Source organism: Lissotriton helveticus, chromosome 9 (genome assembly GCF_964261635.1).
Source record: "Lissotriton helveticus chromosome 9, aLisHel1.1, whole genome shotgun sequence".
Taxonomy (NCBI): domain Eukaryota; kingdom Metazoa; phylum Chordata; class Amphibia; order Caudata; family Salamandridae; genus Lissotriton; species Lissotriton helveticus.
The window spans coordinates 811,187,752-811,201,091 of NC_136070.1; the positions used below are offsets into that span (position 1 = coordinate 811,187,752).

Here is a 13,340-nt window from a genome sequence, read left to right on the forward strand (position 1 = left end):
CGTGACCCAACTTAGCTCCTACATACAGGGCACTACTGAGTTACTGAGGCTAATACAAAACACTCCATGGCAAGAGACATACCTATGAATAACGATGGATGTCATATACCCCTCTATACCACCATAGGGAATGATTTTGTACTGGAGGCATGTAACATCTTTCTACAGGAGCAGAACATCGAATATAAAGAACACAATACAATGCTCCTACAAATGATAGAGATCTGTCTCAACAAAAACATCATTTTCTTTGGGGAGGAAGTGTATCGTCAAAAAAATGGCACCGCAATGGGGTTTTCTTTTAGCCCCAGCTATGCCTGTTCAGCCATGGGATGCTGGGAGAAAGAAGTAGCGTGGTGTGCAGGGAATGATAGAACACTGAACAAAATCATCAGTTGGAAACTATTTATTGATGATCTGCTGATCATATGGGACGGAACAGCAGAAGAATTCCAGGAATACTTTGAAGTGCTAAACAACATCGTAACTCGATTGAAATTTACTTACGAAATAAGTAATAAACTAGTGGTATTCTTGGACACAGAAATCTATATCAAGAATAATCAGATCCACACCACCCTGCACAGAAAAAGTACAGCTACTAATGCAGCTTTGGAACCTACAAGCTTCCACCAGGAACCTGTCATCTCAATTATCCCATATGAGGAATTTCTTAGGATCAGGCAGCTATGCAGCGAAGACACAGAATGGAGGAAACATGGGACACACGCGGCCGAACGATTCAAAAAAAGAAAATACAACATCAAAACGGTACAGAAATGCTGGGAAAGAACTAACAGTAAATCCAGAGAAGAATGTTTGACCATGAAACAAACGGATTGAATGGCAGAAAAAGATCCAATTCGGCTGATAACGGACTACTCACTGGAAAGTAAACAAATAGTGAGGATCTTAACCCCTTCCGTGCTCCCGTCGGCCGACGGGAGCACTACCTTGCTGGTGCTGCCGTCGGCCAACGGCCGAGAGAGCCCCGGCCACTCATCAGAACGCCCCTCACCGCGGCGGTTTGGCGTTAAGGAAAAATTGGAAAATCTTACAGTTGGATAATACTGTAAAATAAGTCGTAGGGAAACACCCAACAGTAACGTACAGAAGAGCCAAGAACGTCTGATTCATAGCCATTTCAAATCCAAGAAGGAGGAAGGCTCATGGCTCAACACGAAGGGCTTTGTGAAATGCCACATGTGCAAAGTCTGTCAAATTGCCAAACAAACAAAAGAAATCAAGATGACTGACAACAGAGTTTGGGAAATCCGTCAGCTAATAACATGCAAGACCCAGTATATGGTATACATAGTGGAGTGCCCATGTCTGTTAAAATATGTAGGGAGCACCATCTTTGAATTTAAAAAACGGATTTTAGAACACGTAAGAGCGACAAAACACAAGGACCTAGCAAATGCTGTAGCAAAATATATATATGTACACACACACACACACACACACACAACAATAACACACAAAATAATTAGCGAACACAGCCCAAAAACATTGGAGCCGTTTACATGAGCACCAGATTACATTACAAAAGTTCGGATCAATTTGATTAGAAGCACTGTAGATTCAGTGGTCTAAGCACAATCAAAGGACGTTGAGCCAACGCCAGGACTCAAACCTGGTTCCAAAGATCCAAACTTAGCAGCTCAAGTCGTTAGGCCACATTCTTATTTCTCAATTTATGAGTGAAAGTCATGCACTTGTGGTATAGTTGTTTATGGTCATTTATAGTGAGAACATTCAGTATTGAAATGGCTTCGTAAATTAAAAAACAGCAACAAACACTCGAAGTTTCATCCGGAGTCTTGCTTGGGAATAATTGCAAGGGTTAGTTTTAAAACTGGACTTGGGGACATCGGTCAGCTCCTTTGCACTGGTGCACAAACAGGGCTAAACATAAAAAAATAGTTACATATAGACCCGGAATTTCATGACGCACCAAAAACTGGCTTACGACCCTCTAGTTGACCCAGAGCAGCAGTTGGGGAAATTATGCTTTAATGTATTTTTGGGAGGACTAGAGTTCGCGGACGATTCCGGTGTGTTTACAGTTTCCATATCTTTTATTGCTAACAGGTTGAATAAGAATAAAAATAGGTTGTATTTTGGACGCAACTTCCTTAGTGGAGATCTAAAGCTGGGAGCGCTTATTGCCTGCTTTTAGAATTACTGCCTGCTTTTATAAAGAAGAGTTGTTTTTTAGGCTGTCTGCTTTTATGACGAAGTGGTCTGCGGGAGAGTAGATTTACTGAGCTGCTTTAGAAGTCACTTTATGAGCTTAACAACAATACACCTGAAACTCGACTCCAACCATCAGTGACAACAAGCAATAGCGAGACTTACCTTAAAAGTGAATGTGTGTGCCTTGTTGCATGGTTCTGTGGCCTTTCAGGAAGGTTTTGATAAGACGTCTTTGTTGGTAGCCTAGATGGAAAATATACTGTTAGCAGATTAACATATAATTAAAAAGGATTAATTCGTTTATACTATGCTGTTGACAATGGGTTGAAAGGTAGAAATTTAGAAAGTTACACACCTAAATGTTCCTTCTACAAGAATAGGCATGATTTTCCTATAATAATAAAGTGGTATGCGGCTGGGCAGGAGTAGCCGGGTTCTGAAACAAACTGATGAATGGATAGATTTGTAAAGCGTGGAGTTCACTCCAAGGAGCATCTTGGCGCTAGCGGAAAAAGACCTCAGAGATCTGTGGTAGGGAAAGGTTAGGCTAACACATGAAATAAGGATCAGATGAAGGATAGCACAGTGTGGTCTGGGGCAGCAAAGATCCAGGTTTTTACCAGTTTTTTTAACATAGGTTCAGAATGTGCAAGTCTCAACTGGAAGGGCAAAGTATTCTAAGCTTTCATTCCCAGGGCAGCTATTGCCTTCCTACCTCTAGATTTCAGACGGGAGTTAGGGGGTGCTAAAAAGTTTCCCGAGGATGACAGCAAGAGGCTTTGGGTGGTATAGGGACTGATCAGCTCTTAACTCCAGTGTGGCTCCTAACATGTGCCTTTACAGCAGTACAGGGCATGAGTACAAAAGGGTTAAGTCAGAGAGGGTGAAGGACAAAGCTGTAATATTGTTGTTCATGGCAAAAGAATCTTACATTGCCCTCTGCCTTCTGGGACAAAGTGGTGAGTAGCCCCCTGGAACTGGCAGTATTTCGAGATGGTGGCAGCCGTACCATTATGCTAGTTCTCTGATAGTTGGTTTGGAACAGACTACCTGGTCACAGGATCAGTAGATCCAGACAGTTAACTGGGACCGTTCAGGAACACCTTCACTGATAACAAAGAAGGCTATGGCATGGGAGTGGACAGAGGGTGGTCATGGAGCTTGAGGTGGTTCAGACACTGGAGTGTAGTGAGGGAGCTGCTGCAGGACTACTGGTTCTGTACAGCCCTGGGAGTCAGTGGCTTCACTCTTGCAATGTAATGTCCTTGCTACCATTTTGACATATGCACCCCAAAGACTCACCTTTAACATGCTCCCATAAAAAGAGACAGAACCAAGAAAGAGAGAGAAAAAAAAAAAAAAGACTTGAAGGAACCACATTGTAGTATACCAAAAGGAGGTCCTCTACGTAAAAAGCCCAGCTCCCCCTCATTAACTTACAGGGTTTAAATAATCTCATTTGCTCTCTTTGTGGTATTGTGGGCGAGCAGTTTAAGTTTATCAGACAGTAGTGTTAAGCATCTGTTATACACACAGAGTCAATAAATAAGAGACACACTTAGAAACAAGACTAATTTAGAAAAATAACTTTTTTAATAGAAGTTTAGCCACCAAGATCTTTGTATTCGGGTAAGTACTTTAGACATTATCACATTTTACAGAAGCAACAGTAGAACATTACAGCTGTCAGATTTGAGGCATGAGCTTCGAACGTGTTATTGTTATGCTATGGAAGAAACATTCACTGCATAGTTTCACTAGCACATGTCTTACAGGAGTGATCTTCTGGACTTATGGTGAGTGAGGGCCAAGGTCCAAGAAAGCACCTGGAGTTCAGATTTACCTGCCTTGGGGTGTCCGAGTGCAGAAGTGCTTTCAGCGGTGGTAACCCCAAATGTCAATGGCAGAAAGTACCTGCAAGAAAGAGACTGCAAGAGGAAACTTGGGGACCAGTATGGCAGAACTCAAAGGAGCACTGTGACCTCTTACTGAAGGACTGCTGCATCGATGGACCCGGTGGTCACGCATCAAGCCTTGGTTGCAGCAACTGCTCTGCTACCCCAGGTATTGGTGCAGGGCGGCTCCTGGGGGTAATAACATCTCCAAACTCGGTGAGGAGACAGATCTGACCTCCTGGAGCACAAAGATCTTTTCCTGGGGTGCTGCTCCATCGGTAGGCCCTGGGGTCAACCGAAGGCTGGACCTGAATGCTGCAGTTGGTTCCTGATGGTGCAGGGAAGTAGCTTCTCTACTCCAAGGAAGATTTTTCCAGGCTGTTGGAGTGCTGGATGGGCCTCAAAGGGTTTGGGGAGGGTGTCCAGCTTTTTGTGAAATCGGCATTGATGAATGGCAAAGAACAAGCAGCTTAGCAGGGTTGGGTGAAGGTCTTTGGTTCTCACTCTGTCGGTCTTTCTTAGTCTGACTTGGTTCCCAGTAGTCGAAGTCTTGACTTGATCTGTTTTCCATGTGTTAGAAGACCATCTAAACATAGACTTTAGGGATGTTAAGGCGAGAGAAGGATAGTAGCCAATGCACTACTTACCCCTGGGGTCACTACACCTCCTATATGATCAATTCCTGTGGGGAGTTGACAGAACTCTGTGCAAGAGTTTCTAAATCCACCAAAAAACAAGATGATGGAACCCTTCATTTTGTGTTCACTTCAGGCAGCTCACCTTAGGGGAATAACCAGCCTGAATGTGACCATGGCCTCTTGATCAGCTAATTTTCCCGCATGTCCTGTTGCCAAATGGGCCTCAGGTGGCACCTGCCCGGTCTGGTGAAAGCCGGGCTTGAATATCAAAGGCAGCAGATGCTTTGAAGCCCGTGGCTTTCATATGCTAAATTACTAACCATGCAGCTGGATGAGGTGTAAACACCTCCTGCCAGAGAAGGCATTGTTTCTGACCTCCGAGTGGGTCGGCTCTCACCTCCAGGGGGTCAGAAACGTATCTATGGTGGCAGTCGCACCTCAAAGGTGCCTTCTGGGTACATGTCATAAGAAATAGAGTACTGGCAATAGTACAGATGTATTAAGACAAGTTGGTTGATACCAAACACCATAGGTCTCAGTAAAGCCATCGCGTAAGTGGGGTACTCGTAATGACCAGTGCCCAGTACATATATTTAAGATGGTCTCCCTGCTCAACTTGTACTATCTACACAGCACAGGGGCATATCTGCATACGTAGATATGTCCTCACAGGTTATATAATACACACTGACTTTAGGGTTAATAAAGCCTTCTGGAAGGGTGATTTGCATAAAATTCGCGCCTGAGTGGTACTATACCTGGCAGATATTGGCAGCCATCGGCAACCCCAGTACACGGCCTATCCCTGCTGATGAGGGGTAATACCCCGAAACACGTGTCCAGGGATGGCGAAGACAGCGAAGATAGCAGAAGATCGAAAGATGATGCATCGCGAACACTCTACTACATTGACCAGAGTCCTTAGGGGCGACACCGCCGGTGTGAGAGTAGTGTGCGACCCCACCCCCATTTGCATAAAATACATGCAGTATACTTGGGCACGGCACACAGGGAGTGTGCCATGACGTGTTTTCACGAGGATTTCCATCCTTACACGCATCCTGCAATGGCAGGCTGCATGCCCTTAGGGAGTCCTAAGGGACTCTCTTTAGTACCCTTACCCTGGGTACCATTTATTAGGGACTTACAGGGGTACTAAATTGGTGAACAATTGAGCAGGCCTTTGTTTTAAGGAAAGAGCATTGGCGCCTCAGTTAAGAACTAGCATATAGTAGTTCTAAATGGGGCAAAAAGTGTTGGCACAACTGCAACAAAATTCCAGGTTTCCTACACACAGCACAACTGAAGTAGAGTCCATGACCACAATAAGCTTATATGGCCTACAATGCGCGGATCATGAAGAGAAAGCAACTATGGCACCTTTTAAAAATCAAGTGTGTGAGACAAAGGGTTTGGCACAGGAGACTGTTAAGCAGAATTGTGTACATGTCAATGGTGTGCACCAAGAGTACTCACTGGCCTCGGATATGTCCAATTTATGCACTACACCTCTAACTGACCAAAAGCCTTCTTACATTCACAGTGTTTTGCTCACTCTTTTAGCCATGTGGGGAGGGAGGGAGGGGGAGAGGGAGGGAGGGGGAGAGGGAGGGGGGGGGGGGGGGAAGAGAGAGAGAGAGAGAGAGAGAGAGAGAGAGAGAGAGAGAGAGAGAGAGAGAGAGAGAGAGAGAGAGAGAGAGAGAGAGAGAGAGAGAGAGAGAGAGATTTTTCTGTTTCCTTTGTGAATACACTTCTATTTGTGAAAATGGGTGAGTCGCATGTGATTAAAGAAACTTTTAAAGCTGCAAGCCATTCCTACCAATAAGAACCATTTCATTTTGCAGCCTGAATCTTTTCTGGATTCACATGCTGTGCATCGATTATATAGCGGTATTTTGCCCTGTGGGGAGTCTAAGTTCTTTAGAGTGTGTTTACAAATAGTTTAACATGATTTGTCCCATTTCTGTCTCGTTGTTGAATAGGCTGTCCACACAATAATGATTTGGTTAAGTGGGTACTGATGACCATGTGGCTGTGGTACACAACATCCAGTGCCACGCTTCCTAGGAAGGCAAGTATTGTTCCCTTCTTGCTTGTTGAGAGCACCTGTGGTCTTTCTCGGAGTGTTTTTCTTCCCGTCTTGTGACAGTATTGTAGTGTGTGTACAGACTACCTCGTGTGAGTTCCTTTGGTGACAGGAGAGCCTTTCCTTGAATATGCAAAGGATACGTAGGGTTGTTCTCCTCTTCTGATGGGCTATTGTCTTTTCTAGATAGTACATTACTATTCTTCGTACATCCAGTGAGTGACGGGCCATCTCCATCTGTGTTTTTGGATGCTGGAAGAAAAGCTGATAAGTGGATGGCCTGATTAACTTTGAATTTTGTTACCACCTTTGGTGATGAACTTTGGATTTGTTCTAATCACTTTGTCCTTGTGTATCAGATGATAGAGTTCTTGTGTAGTGAGCTTGTAGTAGTAGTAGTTCTTTATTCGGTTTTTAAAAGAACACCATGAAAGTCCATTAAAATACAACATACATAAATTCTGAGCTACATAAAAATAGTTTTAAAACAAAAAAGTGAGAATCAGAGCAGCCTGGTCAATTAATCTAGATCAAACAACATTATGCAAAGACATCATAACAATAACTTTGGAACCAAAAAAGGCATACCATTTAGTTGTAATGGTGATCAACATTGACAGAACTTCTACTCATATTACAAAATTCCAAAAATGTAAATTTCCTTTGGCTGAACTCAGATTAATACCCCTCTATACTAAACAGATCGTAAAGCAGCCATTTGTTCTCTAAATGTGCCTTTCTGCCAGTAAGCAACAATAAATATTTGTACAGAGTGAACACTAGCTATTCAGTACTGCCGCTCTTAAGGATTCTAGGAATATCCTTCAAGTGTTCGGTTGCTAATGTGCGGCAGACCGGTAATAGCCAGGTCTTCCCGATAACAGTATACTCTGAGCAGAAAAACTAAAAACTGGTCCAATGTTTCACAATAAGACAAATAAGCGAGACAATTTGAAGAAAGATTACAGTTCGATCATTTGCTGCGCAGCGCATTTAGAGGTAGGGTACTACACCAAAATTTTAAGTACAGAGTTTAGCCAAGGAAGGGGGTCAATTTGACTTAGGAAGTCTTACCCTTTTGGTGTGCCCTTACAATCCAAGAATCTACCAGTTAGCTCCTCTACAGTGGTACAACCTAGCCACTGAGCCTTTATATGGTCCCAATATCACTTCTTTGCATGGTTAAAAGTGTTTTCCTGTATGTGCTCAGGTTGAACTATGAATCAGTCATCCCTAATGTCCTAAACAATAGTTTGTAATCTGTAAGCAAGGCATGGTTCCTTTGGAATTTAGCACAATAATCTCACAAGAGGACTCTCGCAGCATAGAAGATGAAACGTTTGTCCATATTCTGAGCCAAGGGCCAGAATGCAACCACAAGTGCTATGATGTTTAAGCCTAGGTCTAATCGCATAGGGGTTAAAGGCATGTTTCGGGTGAGAGCTAACACTGATCTCATGAATGTATTCTCTAATCTTTCCATGCTGTCAAGATTGTGTAGACCCCAAAATTCATCACTGTACAGTGCGGCACCAATGACCGTTGCCGGATAAATTTCTACTGCGCAAAACTGGCCTGAATCTTGAAGATCTCAACCTTTTGGATATGGCAACATTTGTGTGTTGAAGTTTTGGCTCTTGGTTATTTGTGGTGACCAAGATAAAGTGTTTGTAAATCTAAAGCCCAAATAGTTCAATTGCACTCGACCCAGGTGGGGGTTACCCAGTTTCACCCTCCCTCTGAATGATCTATGTGGATTTTATGTTAATGCACGGAGGCCAATATTATGCATAACTTATTTTTTGCTCCCATACACAGCAGCAACAAACACTTATAATAGAATAGAACATTAAAACATTCCAGAACCCTTTAGAACATGCATATATCCAAATTCCTTCTTTTGTTGCTGCGCATACACAGATAAGTACATCCTACTACTAATATGACTATTACTAGAAACTAACCAGGTGGCATCAGCAAATAGTAGTGATACTATTTTATGCCTTGCAAGAACGGGCAAATCACCATTACAATCAGCCAAGGACTCAATCAACCTGTTAATATATAGGATGAACAGGGTCAGGGCTAGTATAAAGACATGTCGCAGTCCCCTGTCCACCTTAATTTGTTCGGTCAAGTCAGCCCTATGTCTCCATCTTACTTGAGCATAGTTTCCAGTGTGGAACCTAATAATAATATGTAATCAATTCTGACGGACACCTATATGCTCAAGGACTGCCCATAAATTCCCTCTGCGGATGAGATCAAACGCAGCATGAAGATCCGCAAATACCGTGTAGATGTGCTCTTTTTAATTGATTGCACTTTCAGAAAATAAGTAAAAATTCGGTCAATGGTAACTGTACTCTCTCTAAATCCCACTTGCAGGGGTGATAAAATCTGTGCATCATCCATCCACATGAGCTTGCATCTTGCTAACCCTTCTTAGTGAGGTGATGACACTTAAAAGGGGAGTTTTTAAGGTTAAGAAAGTGAGTTGGGGGTTAAGCATTGGTTCAAAAGGTGATTTTATTAGCTGAGTAGGCACCACATTCAGGTTCCAGGTGGGCATGGGTGCACTTCTTGGGGGCAATACCTTTTTTGCTCCCTTTAGAAAACGTTTCATCATTGGTGTGGTGAAGAAAATTCTGCCTAGTACCCCTCTTGAGAGGATATCTGGTATAGGATTATGGTGGTATTGGGTGCCAAATTCCTGTGGCCTTCTTTCTTGTTGCACCAGTTAAAGATGGTCTTCCACTTGTTACTGTACCTTCTTGTTAGATTCCTTATTTCTTTCGGAACTTCCATTTCTCATTTCGGTAGGTTAAGGAGACCAAACTCTAAAGCCTAAGGAGCCATGCTGTCAAAACGGAGGGTGTCTGGTTCCGGATGCCATAGCTGACCTTCCTGTATTGTCAACAAATCCTGATGCATTGGGAGTTTTATTAACTGTTCCTGAGATATCTCTATTAGATATGAGAACTAGATCTGTCCAACACATTGTGAGGCTTTCAGGATCAAGGTGAAGTTTTCTTGCCTGCAGTTGTGTATAACTTGCGGTATAAATAGGGATTAGTGGTAAAATGTAGGCAAATCTCGCAGACCATTTTATCAACAGTCAAGGAAATCAAAAATGAGGGAGGTAGACGCGTGGAGAGAGTTAACAGCACTGTTTTTTCTGGTGCCTGGGTTATCTCGAGTGTTTACCCGAAACCCTCAACCAGTAATTGCCACTGGTGGTGTAAGTAATGACCACTATGGTGTTTTATTGGGTGGCAGCATCATTGGGTTTTGCACCTAGCAACTTGCTTCCCTAGGTGAGTACCCCCTCCTTCAGAGGGAAGGTACTGGTGGGATCCATACAGAGGTTTATAAACTTACCTCCTATATCTTAAAAATGTGACGTTTAATGTAAATGAAGAGTATAGGGGTAAGGTGTTCGGATGAGCTAAATGTCCATAGCCTTCCAAAAAATAGATATCCTAGTTGGACACACAAAAGATCTAACAGTCCTAGTATGCCTCGCACAAACCAATTTTGAATGCACGAGCATTAAAAAAAAAAAAAAATCACATTGTGTATGTCAGATATGCTCACAGGGAGAAATGTAATCAAGAAAGCCACATGGTGTCCGATGCAATCACTGGTCTCTGACTCCCTTTCAATTTGTCTTTTCCTGCAGTTATAGGCTCAACACAAGCCTATACAACACCCAAGTATACAAACCAAAAGAAGACGCACAAGAAAATCACTTAGGGATGCATAATAATACGACTGCAGAAGGAATCTGTCAACTACTACAAATAGAAAAGTCCTGATAGAGGCCTAAACCCGTTAGGGCAACTGAGGCGGAAACACATTGACCATTCAAGTGTAATGCTAAGGACAAATAGCACGTCCCAACACTGTCACCACTTCCCCTTTTAATCTTACCCCTATACTCCTCACGTATTAAACTTCGCATTTTTATGGTATACGAGGTAATTTTACAAATCACTGTACGGATCCAACCAGTACCTTCCATCGGATGGAGGTGGTTTTCACCCCGGTAAGAGAGTACCTAGGTGTCAAACCCAATGATAAGAGCATACAATAAAACACAGTGGTGATTCTTGACACCACCAGTGGCAATTACAGTTTGAGGGTTTCGGGTTGACACTCAAGGTAAACCAGGTACCAGAAAACCAATTCAGTCCACTCTCCCTTTGATTAATAACATTTTATCAACAAGGCATTCTTAGGAATTATGGATTATAAAAGCTGAATGTAAAGCGTTGACATTTTTGGGTTCTTGCGAGTTGAGAATAGGTCACCAAAACTGAAAGATCTTTACCAGTATTTATTGCTTTCGTTCATTTGTGTGTTGTTTTCTTGACTGCCTGGCCTATCCGCTTTTGTGTTTACTTCTCCTAGAAGGTATGTTGCTACTTGCTCAAGTAGAATATCGTTGTGGTATTTTACGTTTGAACAAGTATTGTCCTTACAATAAAATGTTTTTGAAAAGATTTCAGGGCTGGGTAGACAGCCTTCAACTTCAACACGTTTATATGCTGTACTGCTTCTTCAGAATTCCATAGACTTCTGATGTTTAGCTTGTGCATGTGAGATCCCCAACCTGTGTGGAAGGAGTCAATTGTGATGGTCATTGAGGGAGTTGGCGGTTAAATGATTTTCCTACTGTGATGTTCTGCAGGTTCCACTATTGCATTTCCCTCTAAACCTTGTCAGAAACAACCAGTAGATTGTCCCAACTCCCAATGCTTGTGACCACTGATGTTGTGGCCATTCTTGTATTGGTCTTGTGTAGCCTTGCATGTAGCACTAGGGTATTACAAGAGGCCATCATGTTCTCCACTACCCTCACTGTTAGACATTGACCCTTGCTGTAGAGGAGACTCTGCCCTATCATCGCCTTGACCCTCTTGTCCACTGGTAAGGCACTGGTAATGCTCTTGTCTCTAAATTTAGGACTGCCCCTGGAAGGATGATCTTCCTTTCTGGTCTTGGTGATGACTTTTCGTAGTTGAAGGAGAATTCCAGTTTGTGTAATGTCCTTGTTGATGTTGTCCTTGCATTGGCTGAACATACTTACCTTTAGTAGCCAGTCGCCCACGTATGGGTAGATGTGTATGCCCTTCAATCTGAGTTGCGCTGCCAACATGGCTAGGCATTTTGTAAATAACCATAGTGCTAACTTTATCCTGAAAGGTAAACCTTGAAATGGTAGTGTATCTTAGTTACTATGAACCTTAGGAACTGTCTGTGCCGATTGTTTATTGGTATGTAGAGGTAAGCACCCTTGTGGTTTATAGTTGCCATGCAGTCCCCTTTCCCGACAAAAGGAATGACTTCTTGAAGAGATGTCATCTTGAATTTGTGTTTTAATGGACTGGTTTAGTGTTTAGATCTAGTATTGATTTTAGTGCCTTGCCTGGTTTTGGTACTAGAAAATAATTTGAGTTGACCCCTGTGAGTCTTTCCCTTAGTGCAAGTGTTAAAATCTGACTTGCCATATTGGGTGGGCAAGTAGATATTTCATCAGTGTGAGCTATTTTAGGACCTACAGCTCTGTTCCAGAGAGCTGGCAAATAACTAGTGTTTTGTTCATTAGAAAGCGAATGAACAATAAAGATGCCGTTAAATCTTGTTTTAATCTTGTCATATTGGCGGTCTGTTCAAAAGCGGAGGTCAAATGTCATCTTAGGTCTTTTCACGACTTGCTGCTTACTTTATCACGCAGATGTGTGTATACTTTTCTTTCTCCGATGGCAAAGTTAAACAAATCCATAAAGTGAACAGCTTTACAATTATGCATTGGTACAGGGAGTGTAAAATGCAATGCCTGATGTCAGTTTTTGTTCCTAACACACATTTCACTAGCTTGCAAATGAACTGTAGAAATATTTCTAAATATATCGGCATTAGGAAAGCATATTTTTTGTAATTCTGTAGTGTGATGGAAATAAAGTTTTAAAAGGATTAAAACAAATTAGAAAACTTAAAGACAGTGATCCTTAACTTTTTTACTTCTGTGCACCCAAACTTAATCATTACTGGAACACGGGGACCCCATTTGTATCATTTTTGGAAACAGAGGACAGACAACAAATTATTACTGGAAGCGGAGGACCCCGGACTCAGTATTGTGACGATTTGAACTGCAAATGTAAAACACAGAAACAAGCATTCATCAAACAAATACACAAATGATGAAATATTTTATTTAAATTCACAACAAAATAATAAATAATTCATTAATATGGGGATGTGGGAGACTTTCCAAATTCAATTGAGGCCACTCATTGTCCATAATACATTCAGTTCAATGCAGAAATCCATCTGAGGATACCAACTTAATTTTTAGCCCCGAATTTTCAAATTCCTTCATATTAACACAAAGTTAAAAAAAAATTCCAACTTTACATTTTGCTTTTTTTTTTAGTTCTATACACTTTAAAAATGTTCTAGGGTGTTGCGGACCCAAACTAGGCTTTACAAACCCCCTTGGGTCCCCGAACCACT

At 42.1% G+C, this 13,340-nt stretch overlaps 1 protein-coding gene across 20 annotated transcripts in view; it reads right to left on the reverse strand.

Annotated features, from left to right (window-relative positions):
- The window catches only part of CLASRP (CLK4 associating serine/arginine rich protein), a 739,455-nt gene that overhangs the window by 658,348 nt on the left and 67,767 nt on the right, over positions 1 to 13,340 (reverse strand). For all 20 annotated transcript variants that reach the window (XM_078660953.1, XM_078660959.1, XM_078660947.1 and 17 more), the window contains one exon: positions 2,362 to 2,442. The gene's annotated coding sequence lies outside the window, so the exon portion shown is untranslated. The remainder of the gene's footprint in view (positions 1 to 2,361; positions 2,443 to 13,340) is intronic.